Genomic DNA, 14,642 nt, shown 5'->3' with positions numbered 1-14,642 from the left:
TTTAAAAAACGGTTATAACCAATATGTGTAAATACATAAACATATGTACATACATACACTAAAAATGAATATCGTCGGAGCGTTTTGCGATATTTTACAATATTAGTTCTTCCAAAAAAGGTTTCATAGTCTTTCAAAATGCAAGAAAAAGTTCATTTTAATATTTAATATTTGTTTTGATGTATAATCGGCATATTTGTTTTGACAACAAATTTATGCATTGTAAAATGCATAAAAAAGTAAAATTTCCAAAATAGTTCTATCTGTAAGCTTTCACAAATATATGCACTAGTCTCATCTGTAAGATAGAAAAATCATAGTGCAGACAGTTTTATTAATTTTTTCAACTTGAATATTAGTGGAATATAAAATTCTTGCATATAATTATATACTAGCGAACCTAGCGAATTTTGCCCCGGCCGGTTATATGATGCTTTCATATAACCCCGTTTTCATATAATAAAAGATAATTCGAATTTCTGTGTAATTTATTTGAGTCTCAGTTGAGAACGATACGTTAAGCTATATTTTTTGATTTATTTGCCGGCGCAAAAACAATCAAAGGCTTTCCACTGAAATGGAAGATCAGTTGGAGTTCATGGGATTAGGACTTGGGACTTCTTCTTTGAATTTGCTGATCGTTGCTTAACTTACATTGTTCATTAGTTTCTTGACGGACAACCGCTTACTATTGCACAATTTCGGATGATTAAGATTCCAATGCATGATTATGACTGATCCAACATAAGGGTTAAGTTATGCAGCGGAGCTCGTGGCACATCAAACGAGCTAAAAAATTCCGTTGGATAGTTAGTCGCTTCATCCTCGTTGTAGATTTGTATGAATCCAGTTCTCCAGCGATTTGACTTTAAATTATGGAATTCAAACTATCGACGTTTTAATTCTTCGCTGCTATTATTGCTCGTTCACTAATCTAATCGATATTTTTATAATTTTGGCAATACCGGGGAAAACCGGTTCATGAGTTTCTTCTACGATGATGAGGGCTCGCAAAAACTTGCCGGGAACGAAGCATCAACAGGAATATTTCCATTGCCAAGCTCCAGCAGTTGTCTTAGGAATTCAGCACCAGAGGCGTCATTCTGTAAAGAGACCCATTGTCAACTCCAATTTCTTGACAATTTCAGGCAAGCATTTACCTCATCGGCAGCCGTAGATTTCGAGATGACGGGAGCGTTTGACGAAAATCTCTAGAGAGCAATATCAAAGCCCCACCGAATAATCTCGAATCACCTCTTAAATCCTTAATCATTGCAAAAATACTGTCCTTACGTACTTTATGTACAACAGAAAACGGCAAGAGTGCACACTCACCTAAAAACACAAGCGTACTACCATGGTAGTACTGCCACACACAAGCGAAATTGTGGTTGCGACCACAATGCAATTACTTGTGCGTATAAAAACTGATTCCAAGCAGCATTTTATGCGTAGGCAATTCTTTCGCAAAGCAAACCACAAGAAAAAGGTAAAAAAAAAATTGCTTGTATGTTTTCTGCTTGTTTGCTTCTGTTTCGCTACTTGCTGTTGCGTCGGCGTCTCTGCCAATGCAGACAGGGCGAGACAGCAAGCGAAATTGTTTCTCGCTTATGCTTATGCCAGCCGATCGCATTTTGGGTTTGCGAACATTTGCTTTGTTGTGGGTAAAAACACAAGGGACCTTTTCTTGGGTGTCTCTGGGTGTTTTGTGCGCTGCTTTTGCGCCGCACACACAATTTTTTGTTGTGTCTGTGTGCGTATATTGTTTCGTATTGTCATTGTGCGCGTATGGTCTCGCACTTGTTTTTTGTGTGTGCCACCATTGTGCTTAAAAAGTGCCAAAATTGCCGTTCTCTGATTTACATTTAACACATCAGCAACAGTTGATCAGGGAATAACTGACTAAAATCACCTGAATCATGGCCCCACCAAAATTATTTAGGCTGTTACAAAGCTCTTTGTGTGCAGTGCTCCCTCCCATTCCATATGAAGCCAACGCTAGAGCAACTTTATTTCGCGATCTGATCCGATTTTCCGGTTCCTCCAGGAGCATTAAGGAAATAAAATCCACCAAATATTAAAAATACTTTATTTTGCCCTTCGTTTTGTTCGTACAGAGAGCCCGAAGGAAAATGAAAAATTTGAGACAGCTCTTGTACCTAAACAAAATTCACATACGTGAACTAAGCTACTAAGCTGAAAATTAAAAAAAAAAGTTTTTACATAGCTGCCTCGATGTGTTTTTATGAAAAAATTAAATGGACTGTTTTTAGGGAGTTCCCGTAAATTATTCGAATTTTCCGATCTATTGAAACTTCCCCAGGCCTCGACGAACATTTGAAGATCAAGATAAGATAAATCCGTTCAGCCGTTCTCAGTTATTTATTTATTTATTTATTTAATATCAACTATGAACAGTCGACGATAAAAGAAAAGATTACATAAAATATTTTAAAATAATTTTTTTGTTTTTAGATTTGATAAAACTTATAGATTGGGAGTGTTGAACAGACCCAACATTCGTTGCAGGGATTGGGGAAAACCCAAAAACCCAATCAGGTCTGGGTTAGTGTTAGTTATTAATAGTTAAAAAAGTTAAAATAAATCTTTTAGTAAGTGTTAATTATTATTAGTTAAAAAAGTTAAAATAGATATTTTAGTAATACAATCAGAGGCCTCTGTGTTGATAACAGAGTAAAGTTTGTTGTAATCAGCACAGAGTATTGGAAGGGGTTCATGCAGTGAATAATTAGTTGTACAAACCTTAAGTGATAAAGGAACAAAACTTCGAGTATACCTAGCAGGAAGTGAGAAATTAACTTGACTCAACAAGTATGAGGAGTCAATTTCCCCTTTAACTAAATTTAATCAATAAACATGACGCCAATTAGTAATAGAGATGGTAGACATCAATCTCCTGAAACCCGTATAAAGCCTCGCAAAGCAAAAAATAAAAAATTTTTTTACAGATTCAATACTAATCTAGTGGTTCGAGTATTGTGGAGACCAAACGCAAGAGCCATATTCCAGAATCGGACGAATAAGAGATGTATAAAGTAATTTAGTTGTGTAAGGGTCATCAAATTCTTTAGCCCATCTTTTGAAAAAGCCGAGAACTTGAATTGCCTTACTGACAGTTAGAGAAACATGCTTGTCAAACTTTAGCTTAAGCTATCAAGGAGAATACCTAAGTCATTTACTTCTGCTAATCTATTGAGAGGTAACTGATCAATGTGGTACTCGACTATGTAAGGCGAGTGTCTATGGAAGGACATTACCTTACATTTAGAACAGTTAAGTTTTAATAAGTTGTATTTACACCAATTGACAAAGCGGTCAAGATCTGTCTGCAATAAAGTACTACTTGACATGTCTCTAAACGATAGGCATAGCTTCACATCATCAGTATACATTAGAACGTTTGAATTCACAATGACTGAGGGCAGATCATTGATAAATAGATTAAAAAGCAATGGTCCAAGCTGACTACCCTGAGGAACTCCAGACGTTACAGACACTGGTTTGGAAACCGCTGACTTGAAAACTACCTTTTGAATTCTATTAGTTAGATAATTAGATACCCACTTCAAAAAATTCTTTGGAAATCCAATAATATTTAATTTATTTATTAAAAGACGATGATTAACGGAATCGAATGCTTTACTAAAATCAGTATAAATAACATCAGTCTGCATTTTGTTTTGAAAAGCTCTAACCACCCTTGAAGAAAACTCAAGTAAGTTGGTGGTGGTAGACTTTTTAACAAAACCGTGCTGATAAGGTGATATAATTGAACTACAGAAATGCATAAGTTGAGATGTATTAATTTTTTCAAAGAGTTTAGGTGTAGCAGACAATTTTGAAATACCTCTATAGTTGTTTACGTGACTTTTAGGGCCATTCTTATGTAACGGAATAATGAATGATTCCTTCCAGACTGAAGGCAATGAGCAATATTTAACGGACAATGCAAAAAGTCTATGTAAAATTAAGTATATGGAACCGGCGCAATATCTAAGTACGCAACCTGGTATGCCATCTGGTCCTGGAGTAAACACAGGTTTCAGTAAATTTAGTTCGATTCTTCGCTAATCACAGGCTCTGGAAAAAATTTGATTTTTGTACGTTATAAGTATAGGGTAGATCAACTCCTGGAATGATGAGTCGCTATTAACAGAATAAGTTGTTTGAAAAAAGTCTGCAAATAGATCGGCTGATGCCTGATCATTATTTGACGTCGTATTTTCATATGTAACTGAATTGGGTATTAAAGAAGATTTTCGTTTGGAATTTACAAAATTATAGAACTGTTTAGGATCATAAGCAAACTGAAGCCGGCAACGACATAAGTAATCGTTGTAAAGTTGTAAGTTTAATAAGTTAAAATTAGACTTGGCAGTAGAATAGCGTGAAAAATCAACACTGTTCCCTGTACGCTTATATTTTTTAAAGTATCTCGATTTTATATTTTTTAAATCAGCTAACTCACGGGTAAACCATAGTGGTTTTTTAGACCTACTAGGCTGCCTTCGAGGAACGCATTGATCAAAAAAATTATTAAAGGCGTCATAAAAAATAAATAAAGAAATTTCCTTATACAGCAAAAAAGTGAGACCAGTCATGATTTCAAATAAGGTTATTTAATTTATTAAAGTCAGCTTTTTCTGAAACAAAGGGGCTTAAATGCTACTGTACTGTGTACAGTTTGCTCTATAGATCCGGCAGTTCTATAAGTAGTTCCAAAGTTGGGGAGCACAATCGGATCAATTCTGCTAACAGTGCTAGCTGAAGGATCTGATACAAATATACAGTGTGTTCTTGATAATGTGCATACTACATCTCCCCATTTTATTAAAATAACGTTATATTATTTAGTTATTTTACCTAATTTGTATATTTAATTTTATTTATTTATAAATAAAAAATTTTTTTTTTTCATTTAGTTGTTTTCTTCAAAAATATTTTAAAAATTAAAATTTATTATTTGTGTATATATAACTCTTAATATATTTCCAAAAATACATTAAAATTTGATTTTATTATTTATAATTTTTGTTTGTCTTATATTTTATTTTATTATTGTTGGTTTTTATTATGGCTGATCAAACCTAGTTATATCCTAAGCTTCCTTCTAAATTTTAGCTTACTATTGAGTTTATTAACTTCTAAAAATTTTTAACTTGTTTTTATTTACTATTTGTTGTTTCTTTTTACCCACATCTATTCTTATGTTATTCCTATCTTCAATTTCTATAACTTTATATGGACCTAAGTATTTATTTTCTAACTTATGCCCTGTTTCATTTTTTAGGAGAACTAAATCTCCAGTATCTAACTTTAAATCTTTTACTTTCTAATCAGATTCTGTTTTTCTTTTATACGCAATTTCTAGTCTAAACTTGAACTCTTTAGCATAATCGTCTATGTTGTATACTGGATCTATTTTGTTTATAGTACTGAATTCTGTGAACTGTCTTGGTAATCTACCGTAAACTAGTTCATATGGGCAGTATTCATGTACTGTAGACGGTGTTGTATTGAAACAATATGTGAAATAATTCAGCCATATGTCCCAGTCGTCTTTGTCGATCGAGATGTATGAACGTATAAATTCATTAAACTCACACACATACCACACAAAACAGCCAACGCGTCACAGCCTGTTTTCGCTGTAGCGTCAGCAGCGACGGCCCGCTGCGTCGGCAGCGACGTTTTTATGATGGGGCGTCAGCACGTGCACCCCGCTGTCTATATTGAAAATTGAAATGTGAATAATTCCTAAGTAATTTTAACCGATCGTTTTGAAACTTGCACTTCAAAATCGGTCGAAAACATGACTAGCAATTTTGTGATTTAATTTCAGATTTTTAAGATTTTTCTACTGCCTTATATTGTTTTTTTTTGAATTTGCGGGGGAGGGGGGAGGAAAATAAAAAAAAATAGAAATAAAAGCGAACCAAAAACCGGTTATAGGAGCCCCTATATACAAAATTTGGTTGCCTATGCTCTTATAGTTTGCTGATAACAGTTGCTCAAACATTTCAGAACGGACGACGGACAGACGGACAGAACGGACATGGCTATTAAATCGACTCGCTCGTCGAGCTGATCAAGAATATATATACTTTATGGAGTCTGCCACGCCTCCCTCTCCCTGTTACATACATTTGAACACTTCATAATACCCTTTTTTCCATTTTTTTACAAAATATGTCAGTTATAAAAAAGTGACAATAATAGACAAAAATGACGAAAGTCAAATAAAAGCAATACTGTCTAGATACCATGATGATCCAATAGAAGGAGGCCATACAGGGATCACGTATACCCTATTAAAAATAAAAATGTCGAAGCAGCGACTTTTAATTATTAAGATTCAGTTATAAAATAAAGGTTTAACTGCAATGAGTACAGTGTGTTCTTGATAATGTGCATACTACAATGAACTAGAAATTTCTGGCTTTAACCAGGTTTCAGTGAAGGCAAGAACATTATAATCAAAAGAAATACTATCTATATATAGTTTAGCTAATTTGGACTTAATACCTCTAACATTTTGATAAGCTAAAACAAACGAAGTAATTAGTTTTTTGCATCATTAGTAGGTTAAGCTGTAGAAAAACTTAATTTTGGCAGCGATACACCTTTGTCCTGCTTTTATTTTTCAAAACGTAAACCTTTAATAAGCAAAGTCTTGTGGCCAAGAAAGAAGTACAAACAAATAGAGTCGAAAATTTTGGTGCACGTTAATTTAAATGAAGGATATTTCTTAGATATATTTTTTTATTTTTTAAAATTTAAATTTTTCTATAGATATTAAGGGGCTAGGAATCTTTGCTTGAATGTAAGCAGTTACATCTTCAACCAAAGTATCCGGGTGAAGCCTAGAAATAAAAACTTGTTTCCTTATAGGAACAGCTAATAAGGGTTTAGGAGCTGGTCGGGGAGTATGGAAACTATCAGTGGGCGGCGACCTAACAATCTTTCTAACAATTTTAGACGACGGACCCAGCCTCGTCATCATTTATAACAATGCTAGGGTAAACTGGAGTAACAGGAGTTACTGGACAGCTTACCAATGTTAGATCACTAGTTTTTTAAGGTGCTACAGCCGTCACCAATTGAGAGTCGTCTAAAGCTTTGAGAACTTTAAATTGCGTCTCCATGCATATAAACTCATCATTGAGTTTATTAAAGCTCTTTCACAGAGCATAGAAATTAAGTTTAGTCTGTCGCATAAGCTTAGACAGGTCGGTCTCGGCTTCACGGCAAGATTCGCAAGACCAAGTTAAGCCGGTCTTATTGACAATCGAATCTTTAACCCTAATTGTGAAACCTGCGCACTTGACATGTATAAATTTATCGCACAGCCAGCAACTGATGCAATCTGCATTTGCAACGAATAAGAGCGCACGTTATTTTAATGCGTGAGCGCAATTACAAAAAATGCAACAACAGTAAAACAGCATTTTTATATATATAAATATATATATATATAGATATACAAAAATATATTAGTCTGTAGAAATTAGATATATCATTAGTAGAAAATCTGATTACTAAAATATTTATATCACACAAAAAAAGTGCGAAAGGAATGTGACAAGGAGAATGACCCATTTCCGTATCTACAGTGACAAGCAAAATAGTCATTGTTCATACATAAAATCCAAATCATTAAAGCAATAATTCTCTTTAATTCAGCTTTACAAACATTTTTTTATAAAAAAATTTGATGGTTTTATTTTAAGATAAGTGTTCAGAGACTAATTAAACAATTTGCATAGCTTGCTATTCTATTGTTGTATTGTTTATATATAGACATACGTTGCAAATATACGTTATACATATATAATTCCAACAATTTGTATAACGACAATTCAAATAAGAATTATTTGTTGTTTTTTATATAGAATCCCAAATTTCTATTTAGAAATTTAGACTTTATTTAAAGTCAATAAATAATTTTTATTGCATAGTTGTTGTTTTAAAAGCTATTAAATTATAATCCGTTGTATGTACTTTAGTATTGACGAATTGACTTCATTGGAGGATGCTATTCTGTATGTGAACTTTTTTGGTGTCTATACATCAGTATGTCCCCTACGAAATTAATATTAATAAAAGCTGCAGAACAGATATACACCCCAGAAATTTTCATATTCCTAGATATAAATAGCCATACAAAAAAAAATAACGATCATAATTAATTTACCTGAAGAACCTAAGTAATTTAACAAAATATCGCAGCGAGACAAAGCAGAGACGCTAGAAACGACCAAACGCTGGTAATTGTACAACTTCGGCAAGGTAAAATCTGACGCAGTCTTGAAATACGGCAGATCAACATCTACGAATTATGACAACTGCAAAAAATCTACTAATAATAAAATTCAAAAGAACAAAAAAAAATTGTTTGGCTTGGGCTTTGGAATATGACAAATGTAACCACTTATGCATTAGACACCACAAACGCTTCGACAGATTTAAAATTATATAATATATCAAATCGCTGGAGCACTATGTATAAAATATAAACAAATTTGCTAAGACGATCATTAAAAAATAATGCTTTTTGAGCGTTATTTTCTTTTATTTGCAAACCCCGATATCTACATATGTGGAAATGAATAAAAAATTACAAGCGAATTGCTTTGGAAATCGGAGAACCTGCATTACAATTATGGTTGCTCTAGCACTCTGATTTACTGATTTAAATATATTTTATTTGCTGTTGTTTATAATTTGTAAAAAATCTGCTTAAAATAATTGTACTCCAGATAATTTTGGATGTGTTGAAAGCTTTTTTTCTACTAATTAGCCGTGAACGAGCCTAAAAATTCACGCTATATTTTGTATTGCTTTCTAATTCTTAAGAAATGCGTTTACACACGTATTCTTTCGTTTGAGAAGCTCCAATAAGCCGAAAGATGCACATAAGCAGCGTGTCAATCTGTGTGTATGTATGTGCATTCTTTTAGATACATACATTCATATGTAAACGTGTGCATGTGCGTATACTTAAAAATAACTGAATACCATCGCGACGGGAGCTCCGTGTCCATGGTAAGTGAAGTTGAGGGCTACAATCAAGACGTCAATTATTTAATGCATCCTCATCCTCGTCCACACTCAGCTTTATATACATATGTACATACATACATATGTAGTATATACGAGGGTCAATCAAAAAAAATATAGCACTGGTGTGCTGACAAAATGTCATTACTAACTTCCTAACTTGTTTAAAAGTCCCATTTGTTACGCTGTCACTTATTGGCTGGAACGGCTATATATAGAAATTAAAATACTGGTAAATTTGAGTATACATATAGTTCAAGCTTGAGTTTAGCGAGATGGCTACCGCGGTTGCCCACAACAGTACTGCCAAATTTTCCGAAACAAAAAATTATAGATTTGGGAAAATATTTGCTTCAAAAATGCGTAATCATAAAAATGTTGTTTTTGACGAATATATATAAATAAATGAAAAAAGTAAAATATTAATTGCAAATACTCAAAATAAAAAAGAACATGATTTTATATATTTAGATATTTTTACTACATTTAGTATAAGAATACCTATCAAACTCTCTAATCTCATCGGATGCGTTTAAATCTGAGTACTTTGCACTGAAAAAAATTTGAAGTAAAAGGTATACACTATAAAATATAGTCTATATGTATATTGACATTATTATTATAAGTATTGAAATTTAACTTATCCATATCCCATTTTATGTTATACACTTTGACATTTTTGTAAAAAAATGGAAAAGGGTATTATGAAGTGGTGCAAATGTATGTAACAGGGAGAAGGAGGCGTGGCAGACCCTACAAAGCTCGATGAGCTGAGACGATATAGCCATGTCCGTCTGTCCGTCCGTCCGTCTGTCCGTCTGTATGAGTGCGTGTTTCACAGCAACTGTAAAAGCAAGAGCAACCAAATTTGGTATGTAGGTGCTCCTATATCCAGGACACCACACTATTTTTTTTAATTTACTCCCCCGCAAATCGAAAAAAACGATAAAAGGCAGTAAAAAATCTGAAATAAATCAAAATTGCATAGTCATGTTTTTGACCGATTGTGCAAATTTCAAAACGATAGGATAAATAACTTAGGAATTATATACATTTTAATTTTCAATATAGACAGCTTGCTGACGCGCCATAAAAACGTCGCTGCCGACGCAGCGGCGGCGTCGTTGCTGACGCTACGGTGACCAGCTGTGTCGCGCCTGCTGTTTTGTGTGTATGTGTTCATGAGTGCATACGTGTGTTTGCTGCGATGCCCTAGTCAAAGTGTATCTAAAAGTTGGTGGCGCCCAACTTTAATTTGTCCACTTGTTATTCTTATCGACTTGCGTAGTTTACTTTTTATTTTACAAATGTAAAATTGAAATTCTTATATTTTCCATTCGATTCAGTTTGTCTTGCTTATCAAGAATATATGTATATATACTTAATAAAATGGCAATACCCTTTTTATTATAAAAGGCTATATTTAAATATCTACAGATTAGATATAGGGTTTTTAATTATTACAAGATCAATAATTACACGGTTGTGTAATTATAATTATAATAATTATAATAACCCTCGTTTTTGATGGAAAAGTTTTTCGGAAGCGGTCTTTGTTTTTTGCTATAGCTATATGTTATATCTTAACTTTTGCAAAATGAGCTTGGGGAGGATAAGTCGCTTAGAAGCTTGTATGCAAGCAAGGTCGACCTTTTTATGGGGCTATTTATAATCGAATGAAACACATGACGCTGACCACCGACAGCCGATAACGAACAAATTTCACTGTAAAGCTGACTCCTTCTAATTTTAAGACATGTATTAACTTTAAATAGCTCAATTCTATAACGGTTACAACCAACCTTATATACTCTTTGATTACAGAACCGCTCTACATACATACAGACAAAGAAAAAATTACTTATTTAAAAGTCACAATGATTTCATTGCAATTCAAAGCCTAGAGCTGTGCACGCGCTTGTAATTTCACAATTACACAGATTATTTAGAATTACTATTAAAATGGAAAATATCATTATACGCTCTCATGGAAGGAGTGTAAGTATTTTGAAAATTTTAAAATGTGTTAAATATTATGTATGTATGTACATATGTACTGCATACGTAGATATGTACATGACGCAAATAATTGTATGTGACAAAATGTTCTGCATGGATTGTGCGAACAACATGCGACATTGTGTTTTCAAATGGATTATTGGTAATGCGTTTTCCGAGGTCAAAAAAATGTTAATGTTATTAGTAAAAAAAAAACGCCATAACCAACTAAAACAAGAATGCATCATACTTTGACTAGAGCATCGCAACAAACACTCGCACGCACTTACAAACACACTTACGCTGTAGCGTCAACATCGACGCTGCCTGCTGCGTCGGCAGAGACGTTTGTATACCCTAAAAATGAAATTGAAGTTGTGAACACGTGTTAATTTGCATAGCGCAGATCATTAAATACGATTCCAAATTATATTTTCTATGATATGAGATATCATTTGATTTATTAATAATTATTATTAATTTGAACATGTTTTTTGTCTATATGTCTATGGCGACCCACAAATCCACAATTGGTTTGTATGCCAGATTTTCTGTCTCGCTTTAAAGGTAAATTTTTCGATGTGCCTAAAATCTTAAAAATTCTAACACCGTCTTCACTTTTTCAGGGTCAGTTTTGCCGTTTTTATACACTTTGACATTTTTGTAAAAAATGGAAAAAAGGGTATTATGAAATTGCTCAAATGTATGACAGGGAGAAGGAGGCGTGGCAGACACCATAAAGTATATATATTCGTGATCAGCTCGACGAGCTGAGTCGATATAGCCATGTCCGTCTGCCCGTCTGAATGTTGAGCAACTGTTTTCTCAGCAACTATAAGAGCTAGAGCGGCGTCGCTTCTGACGCTACAGCGAAAACGAAGTGTGACGCGTTAGCTGTTTTGGGTGTATGTGTTTCTGAGTGCATGCGTGTGTTTGGCTGCGATACCCCAGTCAAAGTGTATTTTAATGTTGGTGGCGCCCAACTTTAACCGTCCACTTGTTTGATTGATTATTTTAATAGGTTCTTCTTTGTAATTGTAAAAAAATTTGGTAAGGATATGTGAACTTGCACGAAACATATAAACTGTGAAAACGAGAACGAAAAAGTTTTTCATGCTAAATGTTGGTTTTAAACTGATCGTTTCTATGAATTTTTTTTTATTTGGTATTAACTTCATAGCGATATGTCCACTAGAAGTATTTATGGGCGCGTCTCCATACAAGCCCAACCACTGTGCACTGTCTACAAGTAGTTATTTATCCGATCGCTATGAAATTTATGGCATCGGTCGAGAATATGAAAAGGCTTGTGGGTACTTTTTGAAATAAAAGCGTACTGCCTTGGTTTTTAGGTGTTGAGCAAGCAATTTATTGTAGTGGACCCCTTTTAAATGATCTCCCTTTGTTAGCTAACCGTCATTAGGCGTTATGTTTATAATTAAATTAGTGAATTGTGAAATTTTTCCTTTATCTCTTAATGCTTGTTCAACTAACTATTCACTGCATGCCAAATATTCTGTGCGAATTACAACTAACTTTATTCTATCTTCAGCACAGAGTGCTCGGATTTTATTGTAAGGAGATGTATTCTAAGTAATTTAATAGCGAACAGTAACCCAGATCGTTTGGCTTTTTTAGTTTTTATCCCAATCCTTGCAACAAATGTTTGCTCTGTCTAACACTGCCTTAAATAACCTTTTTTCGTAAAGAAAAAACAAGATTTAATTTTAAATAATTTTTGTTCACAATATAAGCAAATTGTTTGGAAATAAGAGAACCTACCAACTTTGGTTGCTCTAGCAATGCGGATCTATGTATGAAGCTATTTTCACTCGGGTAGTCTTGCTGATCAATATATATACTTATGGGACATGCCATGGTTCTTTCTGCCTGTTACCTACATTTTGGATTTTTTATAAAAATTTCAAAATGTATAAAAAGGTAAGATAAGATTGAGAATGAGCACGCTTATAGTGAATCTTAGATTGATGAAGTTGCTCATAAGCAAAGTTGGGCTCGAATGGATTAAAATTTTATATATATTATATTTTGTAACATTAATTATTTACTTTTTTGTTTTATTAAACTAAAAAAAATTTTTTTTTTTTTATAAATATAGACTCAACAAGTATTTTTTACGGAAATTATAAATAAATCGAAGTCAAACCGCAAATCTTTATACTGTATGGACCAAAATTGTATATATTCTCACATCAATTATTTATAAGCTTTTCAATATTAATGTCGGACATATTTTTTAAATTATGTGTTGTATTATGAGATATGTTAAAAAATTATAATTGAAAAAAATATGTCATGCATTATATATTTATTATAATAAAATAAAACTAAACAAAATGTTGCATTAATTTAAACAAACAGAATAACTCTAATGATGTAATAAGCTCAAATTTTTATTATATTTTTGGATATTATACAAATAAATGGTTTAACATGTATATTATTCGTAAAGATTCATTACAAATCGAAAGATATTGCGTAAGCTTTAAAGAGTCATCCTACAATTTAGGAGACAGGAGATAGTTTAAAAATGTCCGTATAAGTGTATATCGTAAACAACAAAACTGGAATTCCATCTGGTCTTGCAGAGATTTCTTAACCACAGGTCCAGAAACAAAATAAGATGTTTGGTAAGTTTTAGGGTAGGATATATAGGCGGATTAACTTTTAACAGAGTTTATTTTTAAAAAACAATCTAAATATATCAATACTAGCTGCCGTCATATTTATATTTGAGACTGTTTTTTATGGTACATACACGTACTATATAAAAAATTGTTAATGTGTGTTTTCGATTGTATGTATAGTAATTGTTTATATATGTATACTTTAACTTCTAACACTTTTATGCAATAGCATTTTTCAACAATATTAAAAGTTATCGTGGTGTGGTATTCGATTATGCTAGATTAGTTCAATAAAATCCACAATAATAATAGTAATTAATAAAGCTAATAATAATTTCGCTTTTTTACCGCATGATCATTTTGATTCAGGGATTTATATTAAGTTCTGTTTGACGGTTCCAAATATGAAACTAATTGAAATTAATCTGCTGCTGATTAGTAAGCTCACAGATAAGATCGCGTATGCGTGTGCGTTCGATAATTGTGCGTAATTGGTTTTATCAGCTGAATAGGTATACCATTCTACTGATAACATTACGCACTCTCTCTAATGCTGTTGCCTACAGTTGTGGGCCAGCATGAAACTCACATACATACACACATATGTAAGCGCTGGTTTGCCTAATAGTACATGCACACGTATGTGTTTACGAACCAATACATGCATAAAAATAAAGACTGCGCAAAATCGCACAGTCAACAGAAAAGTCGTGGGCGCTCGTCAAGTTACTCGTGCTTCTTACCTGTCGGCACATCCACTTACATATGTATGTACACACATATAAGCGCATTCATACAGGGACACGAGCTGAAATTGAAATCTTTTGAATCCTCGGCTAACTTCAATACGAACTGAGAGCCACGAGCTCAGCGTATAAATCGAGTGCGGATTGGTCTGACAATTTCACTTACGTT

Source organism: Drosophila busckii, unplaced genomic scaffold, assembly GCF_011750605.1.
Source record: "Drosophila busckii strain San Diego stock center, stock number 13000-0081.31 unplaced genomic scaffold, ASM1175060v1 chrUn_01, whole genome shotgun sequence".
In the NCBI taxonomy this organism is placed as follows: Eukaryota; Metazoa; Arthropoda; class Insecta; order Diptera; family Drosophilidae; genus Drosophila; species Drosophila busckii.
Note: the sequence above shows the minus strand (reverse complement) of the source record.